General features: G+C 39.7%; 1 pseudogene; it reads left to right on the plus strand.

Annotated features, from left to right (window-relative positions):
• Nucleotides 1–656: 656 nt before the first annotated feature.
• Nucleotides 657–4,596, plus strand: LOC128563289 (MKI67 FHA domain-interacting nucleolar phosphoprotein-like; annotated as a pseudogene).
• The last annotated feature ends 2,328 nt before the right edge of the window (nucleotides 4,597–6,924 follow it).

Raw genomic sequence — 6,924 nt, forward strand, 5'->3', positions numbered from 1 at the left:
TTTTTTGTAAGGCTACTAAGAATTGCTTTAGCTTATTTACAATAGATTGGCAAAGTGTCGCCATGGAAGATGCAACATCACCAGGACAATGAACTTGAGAACATTGTCTGGAGAATCACAGTTACAAAGGGGAACAAAAAGGAAAGGGACACTTTCATTTGCCAGGAGATTGAATGAATAGTTTAACAGGGGTCCTCAAACTGCGGCCCGCGGGCCACACGAGGTGGTGTGATTGTATTTGTTCCCGTTTTTTTTTTTTTTTAATTCAAAATAAGATATGTGCAGTGTGCATAGGAATTTGTTCATAGTTGTTTTTTTTTTTTTTTTAACTATAGTCTGGCCCTCCAACGGTCTGAGGGACAGTGAATTGGCCCCATGTTTAAAAAGTTTGAGGACCCCTAATGGAAAAGAAAAGTATTAGGTACAGTTGAGGTTCTATGATTTTTCTCATTTAGTCTTCTAAGGGTCATTAAAGCTGTAATTTTTATCTAGGAAGACTGCTGCAAAAGAAGTTTAAAAGAAACTTCAAAAGAAATTAAGTAGTTTAATTGCCTGTTAAAAATTCTGATTTTATAAATTACTTAAGAAAACTTGTAGTGGAGTTGGTCGTTTTCGCAGCTTTCAGAATGGGGGGCCTTGCTGATCCTCCCAGGCTGATGCTGTCTTTGAACCCGCAGGAAGATGTCGAGTTTCCAAAGGAGGTAGCACAGGTTCGCCAGCCCGTAACCCAGTAACAAAAGCAAGAAAAGCTTAAGTGTGGAGTAATCTATGTGGGCCACCTACCTAGGACACTTAATGAAACTCAGATCCAAGCTTATTTCTCCCAGTTTGGCACTATTACAAGATTAAGACCGTCCAGAAGTGAAAGGACTGGAAATAGCGAAGGCTATGCCTTTGTGGAATTTGAGTCTGATGATGTTGCCAAGATAGTTGCTGAAACAATGAACAACTACCTTTTTGGCGAAAGACTTTTGCAGTGTCGTGTTGTGCCACATGGAAAAGTACATAAAGAACTTTTTAAGGGCTGCAAAACGCCATTTAAACAGCCATCACATCCGGCAGTGAAACGATATAATCGGAAACGGACACTTACACAAAGACTACAGATGGAGAGGTGATTTAAAAAGAAGGAAAGGAGATATCATCTAACCCCAGTGAGAATGGCCCACATCACAAAATCTCAAAACTGCAGATGCTGGCATGGATGTGGAGAGAAGGGAACACTTTTACACTGCTGGTGGGACTGCAAACTAGTACAACCTTTCTGGAAGGAAGTGTGGAGAAACCTCAAAGCACTCAAGTTAGACCTCCCATTTGATCCTGCAATCCTGGGCATCTACCCAGAAGGAAAAAAATCCTTTTATCATAAGGACACTTGTACTAGACTGTTTATTGCAGCTCAATTTACAATCGCCAAAATGTGGAAACAGCCTAAATGCCCACCAACCCAGGAATGGATTAACAAGCTGTGGTATATGTATACCATGAAATACTATTCAGCCATTAAAAAAAATGGAGACTTTACATCCTTCGTATTAACCTGGATGGAAGTGGAAGACATTATTCTTAGTAAAGCATCACAAGAATGGAGAAGCATGAATCCTATGTACTCAATTTTGATATGAGGACAATTAATGACAATTAAGGTTATTGGGGGGGAGGAAAAGGGAGGGAGGAAAAAAGAGGGACGGAGGGAGGGGGTGGGGCCTTGGTGTGTGTCACACTTTATGGGGGCAAGACATGATTGCAAGAGGGACATTGCCTAACAATTGCAATCAATGTAACCTGGCTTATTGTACCCTCAATGAATCCCCAACAATAAAAAAAAATAATAATAAATAAAAAAAATAGAAAGGAAAGGTTACTCAGGAAGAAATTAGCGAAAAAAGGAATTGATTATAATTTTCTTCCATTGGTTTTACCTAAGGGAAAGAAACAACAGGTTTCGGGCACTACTGAGAAGACTATGGATAGCCAGGGCCCCACACCAGTTTGTACACCAGCATTTTTGGAGAAACGAAAATCTGAAGTGGCTGCAATGAATGATGATGAAGATAATGAAATAGTTTTCAAACAGCCCAAATCCAGTGTAAAAGAAGAAGCACAAGAGACTCTAACACCTACACGCTCACAAAAAAAAGCAGTCAGTGACTCTGAATATACTATGCATAGCATTTCTTCTGAAAAGTGCAGTTTTTGTTTCGTGGGCTGATTCTATGCTAGGTACAGTGAAATGCAACCCTTGCCAAGGTTTTTTTGTTATTTGAGACACAGCCTCCCTGCTGCCCAGGCTAGAGTGTGGTGGTGTCTGTTCACTCACACTCCTCATACTCCTGGGTTCGAGTGATCTTCCTGCCTCATTGCCCAGCTAATATTTCTGCTTTTTCTTGTTCGTAGAGCTGGGGGTCTCACTTTTGCTCAGGCTGGTCTCAAACTCCTGAAGTCAAATGATCCTCCTGCCTCTGCCTCCCAGAGTGCAGGGATTATGGGTATGAGCCACCATGCCCAGCCCCTTGACAGTATTTTTGTAGGAACAACATACTATTTGGTCAAGTCGGTAAGGAAAGCAACTTGTATTATTTTGGCTTGTCTGGCCTTTCTAAAGTACAGGGGTGCATACCAGCTTGCAGCAGTTGGGCTCACATTCCCTCTTTTTCCTGGTCTTTTCTAGTTTCCGTTTTAGATTTCACAGCTTTCCCTAATTACTTTGCCTGGCTAGAAGGCTTACCATTAACTGCAGGTTTAATTTAAGTACTAAACTGCAGCTGTTTTTCACCACCAGATAAAAACCATTATCGTGCTTGACCATCTATATCAGGCGTCCTCAAACTTTTTAAACAGGGGGTCAATTCACTGTCCCTCAGACCGTTGGAGGGCCGGACTATAGTTTAAAAAGAAAAAACTATGAACAAATTCCTATGCACACTACACATATCTTATTTTGAATTAAAAAAACAAAATGGGAACAAATACAATCACACCGCCTCATGTGGCCCGCGGGGCGCAGTTTGAGGACGCCTGACATGCTTGTGCACTTTTCACCCAGGAGGATACTTTTTTTTTTTTTTTTGTAGAGACAGAGTCTCACTTTATGGCCCTCGGTAGAGTGCCGTGGCATCACACAGCTCACGCAACCTCCAACTCCTGGGCTTAAGTGATTCTCTTGCCTCAGCCTCCCGAGCAGCTGGGACTACAGGCGCCCGCCACAACGCCCGGCTATTTTTTGTTGCAGTTTGGCCAGGGCTGGGTTTGAACCCGCCACCCTCGACATATGGGGCCGGCGCCCTGCTCACTGAGCCACAGGCGCCGCCCCAGGAGGATACTTTAGACTTTTAACAGTGGATGATTGAAACTGGAACTTAAATTGTATGAGGAGTGAAAAGGAATTTTCAATTGTTACTGCTGATTCATTTATATAATAGTTCAAGTGTTAATGAAGATTCAAACATGACTGATTTTTACCATAATGATAGGTTTATATCAGTATCATCTATGGGGAATTCCAAGATTCAAACAATGACCAGCAAATAAACTTTTTCTTATAAATTAAAAAAAAAAGAAAACTTGCAAAATTCTGTTTTATTCCTATTCACATGGAAATGGAAATTGTATTCAAGAAAAACCTATTAGAAAATATTAAGGAATATTATTTTGGTAACTTTTCTATGGCTTTTCTCAAGGCACATTTAAAATTCTCATGGCTATTTACTGTTTTCTTGAGTGGGAAAATTATAACATCTTAAATATTGAAAGGCTTTAAATAGCCTTTATGATTTATAGAGTATTTAAGAATAGTCTTCAAACTTATAATATTTGTGATTCGTCTTTCTCTGAGAATATATTTTCAACCTTCTCTCTTATTAATATTATTATATAATAGATTAACAGTTAAGTCCATCAGAAGCCTTCCGAAGTCATCTGGTCACTTGTCTGTCTTCAGGTACAAATAAGTCTTGGTCTGAACTAGAACTTTTCTAATACAGACAGTATAAATCCCACCTGCTGGGCTGGCCTCAGCCCCTGCGTTTAGGTTTATTTTAGAGCGCCTGGTAAGATCTGTCTGCAGCACAAACTGTCGAGATAGCACAGTTGATCTTGGGCGTTTTCCATTTCCCCTTTTGAGTCTCTTTTTCCTCCGGTCTCCACCTGCTGCCCTGCCTGCCAGACACCCGTGATAGCAGCCCCGGGCCAACGCTCTGGGCGGGCCGCTCAGATCCTTGTCGCTGAGTGATTGAGCCTGGGTTTCCTTTCCTGGTGTTCGTTCCTTTTTCTCTCCACTAGGTAATTCCCCTTAATTGTCCCCAGAGCACTTTATTGAGAATTCCTGATGACTCTGAGGACTATAGCTGTAACTGTAAAGTTTATTTACTATAACAGAAAGCGAAGCAGCCCTACCTGCGTTTAGATGGTGTTGCAGGTCCAGGCCACGCTGCTCCTAGGACAGGGTACGTGAGGGCAGGGCGAGTGCAGAGCGAGGGATTAGAGCTGGCGAGGCTGAAGCTTCAGGATCCCATTTCTGCACAGATCCTTCAAGTTAAGCCTTCGGGAAAGACCTTAGCAATGGGTTCACTGGTCATATGTATTTACAAATTTTAAGAAAAACCAGATATTTTAGCCACCTTTTGATCCTCTCCTACAGCACTTGCCTTTGTGTTCGGTGATGTTGGAGGGGTGATGCTGGGTATTTTAGATTCCCGATAAGGGGAAATTAAGTTGGTGATGCATTTAATTTAGATTTCACAGGATATACTTTACATGGTTTGTGGTCACTTCTGCGATTAGTTAATTTACAGCTAAGTGTCCTGGTGAAGGAATAGTTTCCAGGAATATTTGTGCCACCCACCGTGCTCAGCCACTCAGCAACACGAGGCAGAGGTCTGCAGCCAGTAGTGGTACATGTAAATTCCTATTGCAGCTCTTGCCAGGACTGTGTAGGTTAAGTGGTGTTTGAAGTGACTAATTAAGTTAGTCTACGAACATGTTCCCCAAGCATCAGGTGTAGAAAATTGTGAGCAGAGGATTCCGTTTATGCTGAAGTTGAGGCGTAACTGTAGGCTCTCTGGCCGGAATGTATCTCTCAGGATGATACATCTCCAGTTATCAACCCACCCACACACCCCCTCAAATACACTCATTTCTTTTCTGATGGGAATTGTGTGAAATAGAGTTGATCAGAATCTTTGATTTTTTAGGCCACAAAACTTTTCTAGTACTAAAACCAGCAAGTACAGTATATGAAGAAGAAATGATTTATGCGTCCCAAATCTCAATTCGTGAAGCAAATTTTGATCAACTAGACTACAAGAAAGACTTAAGTATGTTTTTAGTCTCATTACAAAAAATGATACTACAAAATAGCTGTGGTATAAAGAAGCTACCAAAGAGCATTACACCCAAAAATGTAGAAGAAAAGTATTAAAGGGTATGTTAGGTAGCTACGTAATAACCATTTAATAAGGTACTTTTTCCTAGAATTTGGAACATAGTATTTGTTAGCATTTAAAGTTTAAAAAATTATTGTGATTTCTGTTATCAGTCTAATTTTTTACATAATTTTGCATTTATAATTATATACTTTTTTTCTATAAGAGGGGCCCTAAATTGTAGAAGTGTCTGTTTCTACACAGCTGAGATCTGCCTCTGAATGAAATGTAATGAGCTAAGTCAAGTTGATCCCCGGTGTCTGACATGATGAGTCAATCAGATAAGAAATGAAGTTAGTAAGAAAAGGTAAAAATAGTCCAAGTTCTACAAGCTAGACAAGGATGTGTGCCTTTTAAAAAGCAATACCATATTTTCTGACGGTGGCTATGATGGAAATACATATAGATAGGAATACTTGAGGGAAAATATGTGAATTGGTTGCACATTTTAATATTATTGTATTTATTTGTTTTTACTTCTTTTCTTTCCTTCTGAAATATCCTATTAGTTGCTTACCAATGGGGGAATATTACTGCTAAGCGTTTCTTTTAAAAGCCTTTGCTTTTTATTTTTTCCACCTAGATTTTTAGAATAGATTCTTTCATTTATATTAGAGAAATTTTCTCCAAACCACACAACTCAAAACATGTATAGTGAGATATTCAAGAGATTACTGAATTGAATTATCTTTCCTAGTACTTATCTAAGGCTCTGTCCAAGGGAGCATACTGTTCATCTCAATTATATTTACACGTTCAGCTCCTTAGAAAGTGTAACTAGTGTCAGGGACATGTCAAGCTACAGATTATTACATTGTCCTAGAACCAGTTTTTTTGGTGCTGCCTCTATAAATTCTTGCTATGATGATTAGTTAATTCTTAATCTTCATTCCAAAGGTCTGAGAAAAAAAAAAAAAGGTCTGAAGTTCTGGGGCAAGCAAAGGCACATTGCTGGTAATAGATTCTTGTCTCTGGAATTTGCATTCCTTGCTATCATTTTGAAATTGAGGAGTCTCTGATCCTATCTATCTGGCATACCCAAAGCCCTGGTAAAGTGCTATTCACTCGTGCTGGTTTCCTGTTGGCTGATTTTCATAATGAAGGGTGGTGCAAGGAAACAGAGAAACGCTCTTCTATTTCCACTACTGCTTGCATTTTTGTTATTCTTGAGTTAGTCTCTTTTTCTAAAGTATTTATTGTCAGGTTTGCATTTTCCGATACAAATCTTCCACATGGCATGTAATTGATTAGTGGTAATACCTGGATTGAGAGACCTTCAAGGTCATGCTCTGTTGACTCACTCCCTCTCTTTTTCTTACTTGAGTTCTGCTAATAAATAAACTACTGGATAGTTTGGGGCAAACTGTAAAGGAACACAATGCAATCCTTGGAAAATCGGATTAGGAAAAACGGATTGTATCTACCATGTTTTCTGTTTATCCTTGTGCCACATGGGTGCACAGAAATATTATATCAAAAAGTTTTGAGATAATGAGTTATA

The sequence above is a fragment of the Nycticebus coucang genome, chromosome 13 (genome assembly GCF_027406575.1).
Source record: "Nycticebus coucang isolate mNycCou1 chromosome 13, mNycCou1.pri, whole genome shotgun sequence".
Classification (NCBI taxonomy): Eukaryota; Metazoa; Chordata; class Mammalia; order Primates; family Lorisidae; genus Nycticebus; species Nycticebus coucang.